The sequence below is a fragment of the Dipodomys merriami genome, unplaced genomic scaffold, assembly GCF_024711535.1.
Source record: "Dipodomys merriami isolate MVZ:Mamm:240054 unplaced genomic scaffold, mDipMer1.0.p SCAF_22, whole genome shotgun sequence".
Classification (NCBI taxonomy): Eukaryota; Metazoa; Chordata; class Mammalia; order Rodentia; family Heteromyidae; genus Dipodomys; species Dipodomys merriami.
In genome coordinates this window covers 2173621-2191810 of record NW_027203604.1, presented here as the reverse complement: position 1 = coordinate 2191810, position 18190 = coordinate 2173621, and the positions used below count along the sequence as shown (strand labels likewise).

The 18190-nt window shown below is 37.0% G+C and overlaps 1 long non-coding RNA gene across 1 annotated transcript; it reads right to left on the bottom strand.

Annotated features, from left to right (window-relative positions):
- Window positions 1-4764: 4764 nt before the first annotated feature.
- LOC138834570 (uncharacterized) lies at window positions 4765-15717 on the bottom strand. The gene is made up of 3 exons (XR_011374202.1): window positions 15655-15717; window positions 11831-11939; window positions 4765-4989 (listed from the first exon to the last, which is right to left on the bottom strand). It is a non-coding gene; the product is annotated as an uncharacterized lncRNA (long non-coding RNA).
- Between the last annotated feature and the right edge of the window lie 2473 nt (window positions 15718-18190).

Sequence of the window (18190 nt, the reverse complement as noted above, 5' to 3'; positions counted from 1 at the left end):
TTTGCCTTTGTTTGAGGGATTTTAGAAAAAACCTTTAAACAAGGTTAACTAGACCTTGGCTCCAACCAGCCCAGTTCCTGGAATGGAAAGAATGCCTCTAGGTCCCCCTCCCCTTAACAACCTAACCCACCTTGATTGTTGAGTTAAAGACTGATCCATAACACAGATAGCTTGTAATCTGGCTCATATTGGTTTGCGGTAAACCCTGCCTTTGGCATATGCTTACAGTAAACTCCGCCTATTGGCCACCTGTGTGTGGTCTGGTATGACATTACAATCCTTTTGTGTGGTGCGATCTCTTTGGTCACCTGTGCATGACCAGACTCGACCTCATGGATTTTGCCTTTAAAAACCAAAGAATGGGGTTGCAGTATCAGCTCCCGAGCCTGTACTGCAGCCCTGGCCGGTCAGTGTAGGAACCTTCTCAATAAAGTTGCTTCTTTGTTAACAACTTTGTTGCGGTGGGCTTTGTCACTCCAAACGACTAGGTGGGCTGGCCTGCCTGAGTAGGGGTCTTCCTACTACACCAACAATATGCCTCATATCTTCTAATTCTTGGCTTCACAAAGACTGTAATAGAAGTCACTGATATGGAATACTTGGGATTAAATCCTATGTCAGTCTACTTCCATGAGAGTATTTCAACATTCTTTCTCATGTCAAAATTAAGAAATTCATATCTACACTTTCCTCAAGAATGAGAATTAACTTGGTCAGCTGTTCTTTGGTTCCACTGTATGCTTTCTTCATTTCAGTTTCTTGACTAATTAGTATTGACATATTAACAACTCAAAAGAGAGAAATATTACTCAGGGAAGATTTTTTTCAAGAACATGAACTTGTCTAATTTTGAATTTACCCTTGGGCAAATTCTACAATTTTATTTTAAAATTATACTTTATTACCATCTTTCATATAGTCTTATGAAAAATGCTTTTCAATGTACATCATGAAGAACATTGAAAGCTGACACTGTTCTACTTAAAAATATAAGGACAGATGGCAGCAATATTCCATCTGTCAGTAAATCTCTATTTTGCTTTTGTAAACAACAATTTTTATTCTAGAAAAACAGTAAAGTCCAATGGTCAAGGATGTTTGCTTCAAAGCCAGGGTACCTGGATTCAAATATTCTGACATTCTACTTATACACCAACTACTTTGTATTTCCTTTGTGAAAGCACAAGGGGTTGGGGGGATATTTTTTACTTCATAGGGCTTAAAAAGGACTAAAAGGCACCAAACATACAATACAGCTTCAAAAGTCCTTACGGGACTTAAGGGAGTTGGAACTCCCTTTACGTGATGTTTCTGATTGGGTGTTCTCAATCTCTCTTCTATCATTTTCTCAGAATTTTATGGTTTAGACTCATCTTCTCAGCTTCAATCACAGCTCCAGAGAGAATCTCAGTAGCTACCAGAACCACATGCTATTTCAAGGGCACCCAGGCTTTAAAAGATTAGTGTACCTGGATTTCCTTCTGATTGACATTACTCTGGTAGTGTGACTCTTAAACGAACCAGGACATCAAGGGGGCTAGTTTTGCCCAGAATGAAGCAGACAACCCAAACCTGTCTAAGAAACTAAGTACAATAGCAACCCCACCAATAGGCATGGAGGTTCTGCAATGGAGAGCGGTCTTGGGTTAGCAAACTGTTTTGCACATCATTTGTTTTTCTATCTCTTAAGCTTGTAGCCGTGAAGCAATTTGCAGTAATAGACAAAACTATTAATAACTGTTGCCACTGTCATTGTTGTTACTATTAGCATTACTAGCAAAGGTAATTTACTTGAATATTTGATCCTTTCATTCATTCTTTATACATTAGATTTTTTTCTTTGGTTGCTTGTGGAACTTGAACTCAGGGCCTGGGCACTGTCTCTGAGCTTCTTTGTGCTCAGGGCTTCCAATTTTTTGAGTAGTTAATTGGAGATGAGAGTCTCACAGGGACTTTTCTATTTAGGCTACCTTCAAACTGTGATCTTCATATCTTAGCCTCCTTAGTAGCTAGGATTACAGGTGTGAGTTACTGGTGCCTGGTTTACAATTCATTTTTGCTGAAATGTCTGTGTAGAAAAATGTTTGTTTCTAAATCTTTGAGACATGGTAGAATGATGGTGGTCATGAAGACACATGTTTTCCCACTGTGGCTTCCTCAGTGAAGTATTTATTGACAACAGAGAAAACTTCAGAAAATAAGCAAATCTGATCATGTTGATTCTCCTCCCTCATCAATTAAATGTTTTTTTAGCAGTTCCCTGTAGCACATTAAGCCTATTTTTTTTCAGCAAAATATAAATGGTCTTTCAGGAAGCCTGTCTTTCCTATCTACCCTCTCATAACATACCAAAGCTATTTGAAACAGCCATCAGATCATTCCAGGGTTTTTGCATTTTTGTAATGTAAGCCCTCAGTTTCGTTCTTTTTTCTTTTTTTTTGTAGGTCATGGGGCTTGAACTCTGGGCCTGGGCACTGTCCCTCAGCTCTTCAGCTCAAGGCTACTGCCCTACCACTTGAGCCATAGCGCCACTTCCAGACTTCAGTTTCTATGCCTTTACATATGTATTGCTCTGTCCTTCACTTACCTTTCTCCAATCATTTTTTAAAAATTTTATTCAGTTTTGTATTTTAGGACCCATACAAATCCATATACCACTCCTACCCCAAAGCTTTCTGATGCCCTAAATGTAGGCTGAATGCAAAGTCCTCACTGGGTAGTTGCATTAAAACTTTTTATATTGTGATAAATCATCACTTATGTGCTAATTTCCACCTTATATTGCAAGGTTTTCTGAAGAAGAAACTATATCCTGATACTTCATATATAAACCACAAATCAAATAGCCTAATGTATTTTAGGTTTAGAAAGAAGAAAATTCATGGATGCCTAAATATCTGGACTTGTAATGCTATGCGTCACTTGAGAAAGCCAGGATTTCCTAGGGAGTACAACAGAAGGTTCAAAGGCAATTAATCATTACACAAAGAAAAAAATGTCCTTGTAAGAGTATATCTGCCTCTATTTTCACTTAGTCATAAGGGAAGAAAATGGACAACTGTTTCCTCCTTATCCTCAGACTGAAAAAGGACCTCAGATCTATTGAAACCTCCATGGCTTTCTGTTAATCTCCATACTATAAACTATCTGGGTAAGAGACCAATAATTTCATAGAAGTTACACTGCATAAAAATGAAAGCTAATTGAAGCTTTCCATTAGTGTCCTTATTAGAACTATTCTTGTGGTAGAGATTTTTTCTTCTGTCACTCAAGGGCTTGAACTCAGGGCCCGGGAACTGTCTCTAAGGTTTTTCACTCAAGACTAGTGCTCTACCAGTTTTAGCTACAACTTCACTTTCAGTTTTCTGGTGCTTATTTGGACATATAAGTCTCATGGACTTTTCTGCTGCACTTTTTTCACTGGTTTCGAGCTGTGATCCTAACTTAGCCTCCTGAGTAGCTAGGGTTACAGGCCTAAGCCACTAGTGACTATCTCTGATGGACATTTTTAATCATCATTTCCTCTTCCTCCTTTCTTGTTCTTTTCCTACTCCTTTATGATTTTTCTTCCAATTTCTTCCTCTTTTCTTCTTTGGGAGCCCAAGGGTTCAAGTGACATACACAAAGCATCTCCAAAGATGAAGTTTTGGCTGCTTCATTTGGTTTTATCACACAAATACAAAAAAGTGTTTTCTGGCTGCCTGTTTATTTTGTCTCTGAAACATTGTTTTCATTAACTATTTCCTCCCTTTTCACAGATCAAGACTTCTAGATGAAATTCTGACTTTGCCGCTCATTACTGTAATGGTGCACATTTTGCTATCAACTATCATTTTGTTATTTTCTAAGATCCTCACATCCTCATCAGAGTAAGAAGCTCAGTTATGTAACACCACCTCTTCTGAAGTCTCTACTAGGGTTTCTGATTTTATGTAACACCTTCACTCTTGGTTCTTTCTTTTCTGTATGCCACACCATTTTTTATATTTCTACTTTATTTAGCAGAAACCATCACTTGTTCTGAGAGCTCACACTCTTTCCATTTGTATACTAGCCAGCATATGTATCTTCCAGAATCCTTATCTAGGCATTCATCTTCTACCACAGGAAAGTACTTCCATATTGGTACATTTCCCTTATCCTAGTTTTCTGTTTCTACTAATCCAGTATTCTTAAGATCTCACATAAAATGTTTACTGTTGTTTTATGTTAGGGGCAATGTTGCTTTGTGCTTTAGTATACGGAGGTCCTTCCCATATAACATCCCCTGGCCTGGTATTTTTTGTGAGTTTGCCATAGTAATTGGCTCTTGTAGCTCAGAGTAGAGGGGAAGATAAGTCTTGGGAAGGCAAATGTCTTATAAGACAGATGTCTGTGTCCGCTCTTCTGATAAGGACTAAGGGTTGGTTTTAAGAAGAGAGAATTTTGCCAGCCCAGAATATTCAGCCAATAATGGAGACTTACAATTACAAATGTATCTCCTTAGATATCTCCATCCCACATCTTGGTAGTATCTTCCTACAGTAATGGACTTGACAGAGTAGAGTTACAGAATTGAGAATCCAATACAGAAAAGATGTCTATTTTTATCAAGTCCTGTTCCAGCTATTTTGTTTTGGGGTTTTTTTTTTTTTCTATTTGGGTTGCAGAAGACAAGTCTATACTCTTAAGGAGGTCCTCTCATTTTCACATTTCAACTGAGATTTATTTTTAAGTGCCTGAGACATTTATTAAACTTTTCAAATGTTTTATTGCCTTCAACAACAGTCATCCAACTTCATAGTCCTTACAAGGACTCATTAGTATAAATTTCTCAAATATAAGATATTGGTTTGTCTTTTGTTCCATTGTGTCCATCATTTAAAAGAGCTGCTAAAACTGCTGTTCTGATATAGCTGTTGTTCTGATAGAGCCAGTGTGATTTTTTTTCCTCTTCCAGTCAGAGATTTACAGAGATTTACAGGCATTTGATTGATTGATTGAGAAGTTCTTCCAGGAGCAATGTTTGCAAAGGAATGAAAGAAGCAGGATTAGTTCAAGGGAAAAATTAAAACAGAATGCAGTTACAATAGACCTTATCACTCCTTCAAGGAGCTCTGGAATTGAGGTGGACATTCTAAATCATTCTGGATGTGTATTTCAACATGTCATTGGTATAGGTGGACCTCTGAAGAGAATCCAACATTGGACACAACTGATATTTTAATAGAGTCCTTCAATCAGGACTGTCTAGTGAGCAGTCTTCATTCAACACATTCAGCAGCTAAACAAACAGTGGAAGGATAGGCAGTAGATCTCTGTGGTGACCCACTCCATCTATTACATTGTTCCCTGCAATAGAAAAATTCAAACTACCATGTCAGTTGAGAAGGGACTAAGGAAACTTTGTTTAAAAGGTGTGTGTGGGGGGGAGGCAGGGGCTGGGAAGGTGGCTCAGTGGTAGAGAGCTTGCTCACATACATGAGTCCCTGGGTTCAATTCCTCAACACCATATAAACAGAAAAAGCCAAAAGTGGTGCTGTAGTTCAAGTGGTAGAGGACTTGTCTTGAGCTGAAGAGCTGAGGGACAGTGCCCAGGCCCAAATTTCAAGCCCTACAACCAACAACAACAACAACAAAAAAGGTGTGTGTGGGGGGGGGTAGATGGGTGCAGAGTAGGAGATAACACCAGATGTAAAAAAATGCATACTTTTTTATCTAGGAATGAATAAACGATCATTGTGGACTCTTCAATAGAATAGTATAAGTGAAGGACGCCTAAAATATATAAATGGTTCAAATGGGAAATTAGTCAATTACACTGAAGTGAGAAGAGCTATGGATACTTGAAAAAGAAGGGAAGGAAGGAAGGAAGGAAAAGAAAGAAAGAGAGAAAGAAAGAGAGAGAAAAAGAAAGAAAGAAAGAAAGAAAGAAAGAAAGAAAGAAAGAAAGAAAGAAAGAAAGAAAGAAAGAAAGAAAGAAAAAGAAAGGAAGGAAGGAAGGAAGGAAGAAAGAAAGAAAGAAAGAAAGAGAGAGAGAGATGGAGGGAGGGAGGGAGGAAGAAAAGAAGGAAGAGAGGGAGGGAGAGAGAGAGAGTCTGGGCTGTATTTTAGTAAGCAATAGGAGGACTTGGAGGGTTTTTTTTTTAGCTGAAAATGACAAACTTATGAGTTGAAGATGACAAAAAATGTTTTTTCTGATTCTTGTCAAGTTTAGTCTATTGGTTGCTCAATATGAATGAGTAACTCATTTTTGTGTATTTTACAAATTCTTCCATTACTTTCACCTCCTCCATTGCTTCTTTCTATATACATTATATGCATTGTGCACTTTCTCTGGCAGCAGAAAAACAGAACTGAGGGCTTGGTTGTCTTGGAAAAGAAAGGGGAGATTTGCATAGAAACTGTCTACTAGGAGCAATATATTTGACAGCATTGAGTAAGCAATACCATTCGATGACTTTCATATTGTTCTTTAATTATCTGAGAAACATAAAAACCATTACTTGCATCATTAAGTTAGAATGAACATTGGGGAATTCACTCTAGGAAGAAAATGTTTCCATTGGCAGGAATGTTGAAACAGTTGATCTCATAATTATGCAACACCCCATTCCTATCTAGGTGAACTTTATTTAAATTAATATGACTTTTACTTGTTGCCTTGGAATACTAACTTCTAAAGACATCAGGTTGCCACATACATAGTGTTAGGCAACAGAGCACTCACTAAATCCCTGTGTTTTCTAATTCAGGTTTTAGTTTAGGATGTGCTGACATAACATCCTATAATTCCATCACTGCTTCAACTGGGTAATCATAAGTAACTAATTAAAAACTAACAACAGCAACAGGTTAACTGAATTGAACCCAAGTCTAAATACAAAATTCCTTTAAGTTTCATACACATTGTTATCATCATCATCATCATCATCATCATCATCATCATCATCATCATCTTTAAGTAGTTGTAAAAAGGAGCTGCCATTTAACAAAGTAGTTTATGAACACAATATATCTCAATCAATGTAATTTCACACAGCATTTTTTTTTGGTGTGTGTGTGGGGGTGGCTGTCCTGGGTCTTGAAGTCAGGGCCTTGACTCTCTGTGGGCAAGGATATCATTCTACCATTTGCACCACAGCACCACTTTGGCTTTTTCTGAGTAGTTTATTGGAGATAAGAGTCTCATGGACTTTCCTGCCTGGGCTGGCTTTGAACCACGATCCTCAGATCTCAGCCTCAGGCTTATAGGTGTGAGCCATCAGCACCTAGCTTCACATAGCATTTTACAGGAATATGATGAATACAGAATATAATAAAGGTGCCTGCACATTTATGTTCACTGCAGCACTATGCCCAGCAGAAAAATTAGAAAAACAGCCCAGATACCCTACAATGGATGATTGGATTAAGAAAATGCAGGGTTATATACATACACACACACACACACACACACAAATACTGCACACCACACATACTGGAATTTTATTCAGCGATCAGGAAGAATATAATTACATTATTTGCAGAGAAATTAATGGCTTAGGAAAAATTGTACTCAGTGAAGTAAGCTAGGTCCAGAAAAATCAGGGACACATACTTTGTCATATGAGGATCATAGACCCCAAATTCAACCACCCAGGGACATACACGTATAAATGGCTAAATTGACCTAAGTATACTGTAGATAGTAGTGGAACCCTATGGTGTAAACCCTTTGAATGACTAACACACAGTTTGACAAAATGAGTTTCAAGAAGCAGAAACGTAAGGGAATTTGTAGGAGGGTGTAAATGAATGGAAAAGGGAACTGTGGATGAATACAGTCATAAGACTCATTGTACAAATGTGCAAAAAGAAGTGGGAACTTCTGTCTGGTGAGGACAGGTACTTGTGGGGGAGGAGGAGAAGAGAGACTGATGGAAGGAGTAACTAATCAAGATGTACTGTACACATAAGTGCACATGGTAAATTGTAACCTCTTTATAAAACCATTTGTAGATTAAAAATCAAATTAAAAAGAATACAATAAATCAGAAAATTATGCACAAAACAATTTCATAGTATGGAATTTTCTATTTGTGGCCTGATGCCCAAAAGACTTTGGATTTTCAAACATCTCCAATTCTGACATCTTACTCCAGCTGTACTAACTGGAAAATGATGAAGATGTTCCACACACAATGTTGGGTTTCTCATAAATGAGCAAAACTGACCTTAAGCTTTGTAATGATCTACTTTCATATTTCTGAGATGAGTTCAGTCAGCCCTTTGTATCAAAGGGTTCTTCAGACTCCAATTCATCCAACTACTAAGTGAGAACACTCTTCAAAAATATTTAAAAACTCTTCCAAGAGCTCACCTCAGGAGGCTGAGATCTGAAGATCATGATTTGAAACCAGCACAGACAGGATAGGTCAAGAGACACTTATCTTCTATGAATCACAAAAAAACTAGAGGTAGAGCCATGGATCAAGTGCTACAGTGCTAGCCTTGAACAAAAAAAGCTTAGGGATAGTGCGTAGGCCCCGAGTTCAAGCTGTACTGGCGGGGGGAAAAAAAAGAAAGAAAAAAAAGAAAAGAATCAGAAAATTCAAAAAAATAATCAAAACTAAAATTTTCTCTGCATGGAACACCTCACTAAAGTCATGTGAGAAAAGAGATCTTCATTCATAAACCCCATGTCTCTTCAGCACTACTTTTTTTTAAATCTACTATCCAAATTGGCCTGTGTGGTTGTGCTTGTACTGAAAATGAACAGACCATTTTTGGATGCATTATTATGATACATGTACCATAAACAAATAGTACAGCGACTCTTTGAACAGCATTTACATTGCATTAAATGTTATAAGAATTGAATATATGACAATGGATCTGTACAGATTTGTGTGCAGTGGTGACATCATTTTCCATAAGGAACTTGAGTGTCTGTAAAGTTGAGTATCTATGGCAGAGCATGTTGGAGCTAAGTTTCTCACAAATGTCAAGTGATGACCACATAAATAGAAAGATGGGGATAAGAAGGAAAGCCATGACAAGGGAAAAATAGAAAGACAGAAAAGTATATGTCTTGTGTTTTTATTTATTACTTTTTTATTTAGCTAAATTTTGTCCAATTTTTAAATCATTTCATTAATATCTACTACATAAAGCTATAAATAAAATCTTATATCCTCTTTCCCTCTTCCTTTCTGCTCTTGGGATTTTTGTCATTTCATGATATAGTTCTTATGATATTGGACATGAAGTGAAATGATTAAACTATGTCCCAAACTACTGTTGCTGGGGAAACTTCAAATGATATTACCAGACTTTTCTGGCTAGACACTAGTGGTTTCCGATGACATGTTCTTTTCCAGCAACCCACAACCCATTTTTACCTCTCTTCATATATTTGAACATTCTTGGTTAGTGACTGAGGGATAAAAAGAAAAAGGCTCAGACAAAGGAAGAAGAGAATGAACTAAAGTCTTAGCTATGCTCTTCAGCCACCAGTTTGACAGCTACTATTAAGCCCTCATAAATTCATTAGCTTTTGAAACTCTTCAGTATTATATTCCAATTTCTAGAAACAAGAGGGAATAGATATGAAAGTGAGTGGCATAGAATGGAAGAAAGCTCTTTCTTCTATGTGTGAGGAGAACCAGGCCACTTCCTACAAACTGAGAAGAGAAAGTTAGGAAGCACCTAGAAGCAGCAATATGGCCTGTGGACCACTGGCCTCTTCAAAATGAGTGAAGCGTTCCAAGTAACCTTATAGAGAATGGTCAAGAGTAATAAAAATCAGAAAAGAGAAGGAAGGGGAAAGATACGACGAAGTGCCCACAGCTAACACAATTACCAGCAGGCACATGTTCTGTGATCTTGTTTACAGAAGTGCTAGCTTTATTGTAAGGTAAGCTGATGGTAGCAGAAGTTTTTGTGTAATGGTTGTTATGTGGCAAGAACATGATTCTTTATAATGGCGGGCTTTCAATTTTAGCTAGGGCTCCCAACAAGAATTTACTCATCTGACCAATGCCATCCTATCACCAAAGAACACAGGGAACTTCTGGGAAAATGTCCCCATCTGAGAGCTGAAACACTCACATTAACACTCTCACAAGGTTAGGTAGCCAGAGAACCACAACCCCCACAGAAATTATGTTCAATAAGTTTACCAAGTGCCCACTATTTGAAAGAGCATATGAAGAGACAGAGTGTACTAAGGATTGTATTTATAGCAATTGTATAGTCAAAAGGAAATAAAATGGCTCTCAAAGCAGGCTGTCGATATAAAATGCACTTTTTCAAGAAGAGTGAGTGAACCACAGGAGTGCATTAGAACATGGTATGGTTTAACATTAGCCTGGATAGACAACCTAAGAGAATCTTAGCTCCAATCAATTAGTAAGCAATCAGAACCTAATGGTGTGGCTCGAATGAGTGACAGCCACAAGTGAAAAAGACAAGCCAGAGCTTGAGTACAACAACAAAACACACACACACACACACACACACACACACACACACACACACACACGAGTCTATTATCACATGATTAAGTAACGTATTTCTATTTCAAATGCTTATTTACTGCATTAGGCATGGAAACCTAAATCTCTTAAATATTATTCTTATTGTAGCCACAGTACAAAAATTTTATACCTGCAAAATAACTGGGTAAAAATTGATGTGATTGTGTATTTCAAGTTCACGGATTAATCTGAAATCAAAATAATAAAGCATGATATTTCATTATTTCACTAAAGAATATAAACAAAATATTATCGCCTTGGGGCTGGGAAGATGGCTCAGTGGTAGAGCGCTTGCCTTGTATGCATGAGGCCCTGGGTTCGATTCCTCAGCACCACATAAGCAAAAAGAAAAAAGCCGGAAGTGGTGCTGTGGCTCAAGTGGTAGAGCGCTTAGCCTTGAGCTGAAGAGCTGAGGGACAGCGCCCAGGCCCAGAGTTCAGGCCCCACGACCGGACCCAAAAAAAAAAAAAAATTATCACCTTGCTCACGCTTATAAAGCTATTTGGGAGCCTGAGGTCAGGGGGATCCCAGTTTTAGCCCAGACTCATTATAAAGGCAAGAACTCTTCTCAACTCTTATCCAGCTGCAGAGATACTTAACAGTCATGCTACCTACATGGGAGGATGGGATTGGGAGGATTATAGTTCTAAACTAGCCCAGGCAGAAAGTCCCTAAGAGTCCATCTTAAAGAAAGGATCATTCATCCTAACTATAACAGAAGCTTAAAATAGATTGTAGTCTGGGTGCATGCCTGAGCAGGAAGCAAGATCCTACCTCAAAGATAAATACTGAAAAAGAATGGAAATGTCTTCAGTTGTAGAGCATCTGCATAGCAAGTGCAATGCCCTGAGTTCAAACCCCAGTAAGACCAAAAAATTGCAGCCAAAAGTTTCTCTTCCAAATCACCAAAAGAATAGGAAGCATGTTGTAGAAAGACAAATATTAATTTTAAGTGACAGTAATAAATTGGATTATAATCTAGACTGAAGAAATTAGAGCCTGGATGTGTCAGATTAAGTTTAAACTTCAGTGTTCTGCGGTAGGGAGCCACTCTGAACATTACACTGCTTTGTACTAACTGATAAATAAGTAGATTCAAACAAGTGTGGACATGTTGTTAACATGGTAAAAGGTGAACAGAAATTCTTAAACTACAACCTTTCAGTCATTTATTTTTTTCTAATTTTTATTCCCCATGGAGCTTGAACTCTGGGCTTGGTGGCTGTCCCTGTGCTCTTCAGCTCAAGGCGAGCACTCTACCACTTGACCCACAGCAGCACTTCCCGTTTTCTAGTAGTTTATTAGAGATAAGAGTCTCAGGAACTTCCTACCTGGGCTGGCTTTGAACCGTGATCCTCAGATCTCAGCCACCTGAGTAGCTATGATTAAAGGCATGAGCCACTGGTGGCCGGCTATTTTTTTCTAATTTAAATTGCTTTTCTGTAAAAAATATAAAATCAACAAATTTAAAATATAAAAAAAATCGACAAAATCAAAACACAAAATCAAAAGAGTATTTTATGTCACTATCAGTTGAGACAACAAACAATAAAAATATAAAACACCAATTTTCAGGGAACTTTGCAGAGGAAAGGAAGTGACAAATTTCATTTTAAAATCTCCTAGTTTATTTTGTAAACTTACCATTTTGATCCAAGATTGAAATGATATGGACCTCATTGTTGCATCTTCCAAAAGATAACATTGGACCTTTGTATCTTTTTAATACTGATTAAACCACTAAATTTACCATTCATGCTATCAAAGTACATCAAAGTGTGAAACTCATGAGTTGTCACTGGAAAGAAATAGACTTATGCGCACACTCTAATAATCTCCATTTTTCCAGAATATCAGCTACTAACCATTCATGAGAACTAACCAGGGAAGCTCCAAACCGGCATTGGGATATTGAAGAAACAGAGAAAAACATTCCAATTACTGTTGCATGATACACTCGCCCCCAAGAGTGGTTGAACACCAATTAGTATGTACTTTCTGTTCTTCAAGTCATGGTTATTTTATTACACAAATTCATTATATAAATAACAAAGTCCATTCTTGCCTCTATAGACTACGTTTACATGCCATAAACTTTTATGAGGTGATTTGTTTATAGTGTTAGATTTTAAAACAGCAACTTTGTATTAATGTGGGGAAATAAAATTTTATCGGCATAATTTGTTTTTCATGTTTTATTATTGTAATTGTGCTGCTTGTAGCAGAAATACATGAGCTGAGACTTCTCCAGTTAGTGGAGCTTCACAAGTTGATCTTTGTTGTTTATTCTGATGTTTGTTGTATATTCTCTGCTTAATCACTTCTCAAAAATACAAAACTTCTTAGAAGTCATGAAAATAGAAGTAGGTTATATTAGCATCAAAAGACAGAACCCACTTTTTTTTTTTAAATTTAAATAGCAATTCCTTAGTTTTGAATAACCACAATGTGTGGACAGCTGTAATATTGCAGGCAGTGAATAAAATAGCATATTCTAGCAAAACTGAAAATTTGCAAAAATGTGGACTTGGCTTCCAAGTTTAAGCTGATGCCAATTTTATAAATTTAATTTTGTTCTCCAAGGTCATGAGCTTAGAGAAGATCAAGGGCTAATGTTAAAGAAACACTGAGCCTGTATACAAATGTGGGTGAAATTATACAAAACTGATGGTTTATGCTGAAGGAATCTGCTTGCAAGCTCGGATAAGTGTTGTCTGTTTTGGAACCCATTTCAATGGGTGTGTACTTGACTAAGTTAAACAAAAACTCCACCCAAATTCATTTTGGAATAAAGCTGTCAGATTTCCCACAGTTTTCATTGCCAATGATAAGTATTTCTCAGTTGTGTGAACCATAATATTAGCATTTTTCAGAGTTGAAGTTTACTCTTTAAAGAATTTTAACACTCGAAAAAAACAAAACAGCGAAGTACCTGTGTATAAAACCAATCTAAAGATGTAAGAGTGTCACACATACATATAAACATGAAAATATGTATAAAGAGAAATATAATTATGTTGAGACATGCAATATACATGCATCACATACAAACATATACATCATACATCATATATCACAGTGACATGTGATATATATGTACAAATAAACACACACTTTAGTTAATTATTTTTGAAAACAGTAAAGAAATAGTTCATAGTATTTTTCTAGTAATAATGAAGACTAAGAAGCCCTTTTCAAGTATATTATATTATATGTTATAATGTTCTTATGAAATAGCTATAATCTTATTTCATTGCTGAAATGAAAACCAAAGATTTGACACTGAAAGATTTTGGGGACTTAAATTTTACAACAAAACTGGATTGTAAAATGAAGCACCAAGCTCCATATCCTGTTTCTACCACCTTTTGTCTTTTTATAAATCTATAATTTTATCCTTAACTAAGAGAAATGTAGTCATGAAATTGTCAGCCTGGGTCATACTCATGACTTTTAATGACTTAAAATAATGTAACCTATGGTTGGAGCATAAAGCCAAGTTATAGAAAGAAATAGAAATGAAGAGATTATATATCAAAATTTCAATTAAAAACACATAGAAAGTTAAAAGCAAATACACAGAGAAAAAGGACCACAAAGAAAACAACTTAACATTTGGAAGGGAATGAGATATACCACTCTATGGAAAATGTTTTACTTTTCTTGACTATATGATGGCTCTCCCAAGTTAAAAGAAATAAGAAGAGTTAGAAAACGGGCAGTTATTACATTCACATACAATCCAAGTAATAGTGAATCAATTTTTATTTAAATTAATATATTACTTTCTATAAAGAAAAATATTTTTTGAACTTTTTATGATTTTTTTGTACTTTTTTATTATAAAAATGCTGTACAGGGGGGTTTACAGTTATATGAGCAAGGCAATGAGTACATTTCCTATGTAAAGAAAAATATTTTTTCCACATAATGTGGAGTTGCATTCCATTAGGTAAACCAATGGATATCAGGAGCCTTACGTGTTACCAAAAAAGTATCCTGCAGCTAAAAAAGGAAAAGCACAAATTAATGGTCTTAATTACATTTGCAGGTATATTATTTTCTCAGTTAAAAATAAGTGTTTACAATCCAACATTTTGTTAAGGCATAAGAAATATATAACAAATGCCTATTTAAAAAAAATCCACATAGATACAACCCTAGATGTGTTACCAGTCATGAACAGAAAAAAAAAAAATCCCTCCAACTGAGACTTGTAAACTCTCAACTCAGCGAAGACATGTGACTACTTGGAAGGGAATCAGTTTTAAGACGAGGAAGATTGTTGTCTCCCTAGTTCCCTTCTAAATCAATCCAGTATGTTATTCATACCACATTTTCATGCACACAAACTTTCTCATAGTGAAGATACATTCAATAAAAATATACAATATTATCTTTAAACTCATAAAATATATAAATTATAATTGTCATAATTTTAACTAGATCAATTTTGGCTTTAAATACAAAATAAAACTGATTGATGAATTAAAAAAAAAACACCATAGATTGGTGGCTCAAGCCTGTAATCCTAGCTGCTGCTCAGGAGGCTGAGATCTGAGGATCATGGTTCAAAGCCAGCCCAGGCAGGAGACTCTTATCTCCAATTAACCACCAGAAAACCAGAAGTGGCACTGTGATCACTTGGAAAATGACAGGGACTAAAATTGTATTCACTCTCATTTAATACGATCTTGAAATATGTTCAGTTTTCTTGGAAAAATCATATGAAACCATTGCCTTTAAAGTGAAAGAAAACCATCAACATTTATCCTGGCAGGGGTGGGGGGAGATCAGCAAGTGCAGGAAAGAAGAAAGAAAATATCAGAGCTGTATTCACATACTTGAGAAGTTGCTTCTTCTGCAAGAGGAAATAGGCATTCCCCATAGAATACAAATATAGTCAAACATTAATGTATGTAGGTGACATGGTTAGTTTTATATGCCATCTTCAGCAGACAAAGGGATGCCCACATAGCTGGGCAATACGTATAGGAATGTCCAGGAGTGACAAGGTTTTATCTGCTTTTGAAGGTATTTTGTTAGGTTTTCACACTCACAGGGAATAAAGGGTGAAGGGACATGTGGCCTCTGTTAAAAGGGCACTAACTGAAGGATTAAACCCCCCACCCCATTATCCCAGGTGCATACAGACCTCAGGCAGTGCAGATATGCTTGATGTGCAGACAGGGCAGCCAGACCTGAGCCTGGCCGTCCGCATTCCATTGTGGGCCTCCCTCAGCTCCTAGCCTTTTTCATAACCTCTGCTTCTTGGCTCAGACCCCATAAAAGCCTCACCCCAACCCCACCTCCTGTCACAACCTCCAATCTGGCAGGGAGGTTGTGGAGCCTCCCCGCTGTGCCTCAATAAACAGTCCTTCTTATGAAGGTTGCTTAAAATTCTTGATTATAGACTGCATGCCTAGACAATCTGATTCCAGGAGAAGAAAGGATTTCAAGGAATTAACATTGTCAGAAGTGGTAATGATGATTTGGATGACTATAGTAAATAAGTTACACTCTGGAAACAAAAAGGTATGAAATTACATTTATGTATGAAAAGCAAAATGTCAAACAGTAATTTACAGAATATTTTCTCCAAATCAGAAATAAATTTAGGCAACAAAATGTTATTTTTTTAAAGTATTAAAGGTAAGTGGGAATATGGTGTGAGGGTATAAACACCAGAGTCCAGTTTATATGACAAGTGATTACTTTCTCTTGTCCCTAAACATTTCAACTACTAGGGGTCCAGTGCTCCACTCTCAGTTTTCCTCCCACTTGAAACTCTTTCCTCCTTGAAACTCTTCCCTCTAGTCTCCCTGCCTCTTCTTCATTGCCCTGGTTTTACTTCAAACAGAACGTTCATTGTTTTTAGGCTCCTATGGAGAAGATTCTCATCTTCTTACCTCTTTGCATTTCAAGGAGGGGCCCAATGCTCCCTCCTTCACAGTTAACCGTTCTGTCATCTCCACAAGCACCATAGGCACTCTGTGTAGATCACCTGCAAACAATCCACCAGCAAACACTTTTTGATTTTCAAATGTATCCACCATCCAAATACTACTCACTATGCATCCCCTCCCTCTGACTTGGAATATTGCAACAGAATTCTTTCTTGTCTTCATTAGGAACAATGATTTGTAAAATTAGTGACTAGTGCTTCGTTGGCCCATTCTCAACAAAGTAAGGAAAGGTCATTTTTTAAACAGATCACTTTAAATTGCACTCAATTAAAAACAAAAGGTTTTACTATGTCCTAGAAGCTCTCCTGTGATCTAGCTCTTCCCTGACTCCCCTCACCCCTGTTCACACTGCCCTTCAACTCCCCTGTTCCCTCCAACTATGCTGATCTCACTGTCACACGTAATGCAGAGCACTGGGTTTTCTCTAGCTTTGACCTGGAGTATTCTTCCAAGCACGCAGCACAGCTCTCTCACTTACCATTTTTAGGCTTTTCCTGAGATGTTTACCTCCTTAGAGAGGCCTAGATGGCTTTTTCTGGCCACCTTAGTCATCATCGCAATCTCACCTTCCCTGTTATTTAGCACAGTCTACTACAAGATTCTTATCGTTTTCTTATGTATATCCCTGAACGGAATGCAAGTTTCTTGAAGCTGGGAATTTCTGCCAATTTTTCATGATGGTATCCTTAGCAACTAGGAGCTTAACATGTATTTGTTGGATAAAAAGAGGCACAAACAAAGATGACTGAGTGAGGTACCTTGAGGCAAACTAGCCCCTGTGGGCGTCTGCTGGACTGTGGAGATGAGCAAAGGAGGCTGCTGACTATGAGCATATGGAATTTTATCACTCTGAGGTATTTTTTCCTTACAAGAAGAGTGCTAAGTGCATGGATCCCCTTGGAATATTACAAACATAATTCTATCATGGAGAATTTGTACCTTCCAGTTGTCTATTGTCGATCTCATGTTTTTCTGTCACTTTTTTGAGTAGGCTCTTTGGCAGGGGATGTAACCACCAGTAAAACTAATTCTGACTTACTTGTTTTGAATGATATCAGACTTCTTTTCTCCAAACACTTCATCTATTTTTCTGTTTACAGCTTAAGAACCAGTTTAATGCTCTCTTTCAAAGAAATTCTGCCTGTGTCTTGTATGACTGCTATCAGATGGCATTTAGAACATGAATATACTCCAGTTGTAGTTGCCCAGTATTTAATACATTAGCCATGTTTTCTGGTCTATTTTGATACCCATCTTTAATGGTAAAAAGCTTTAATTTTTGCCCATGTAATTGTAATCCCTCTGTACAGTATTTTCACAATTAAAAAAGCTTTAATTTTAGAACTATGCATTGTTTGCTGGCTGTGCCATCTCGTTTACTGACCCATGGCAGCGACTACTTCCTTTGAAAAAAACAAAAACTAGATCTGTACAATAGAAATATATGTGTGTACATTTTAATAACTAGGCAACTGCTTGCTACAAATGACTGAAGAACAACAAAATCACCAGGTCTTCTATTTTGAGATGTGTTTAAGTTTTTTTTTTTTTTTTTTAAGCACTAGTCCTTTACAGAACATGGTAGTATCATGTTAGAGGTAACTGCATGAGACAAATGAAAATTTTAAACATCAGGATGAATTATTCTTAATAACCAATAAGGTAAAGTGTGGAAATAAAAGACTTCTGATTCACGAATATCTGAGTCCGTGATATTCACTTGGG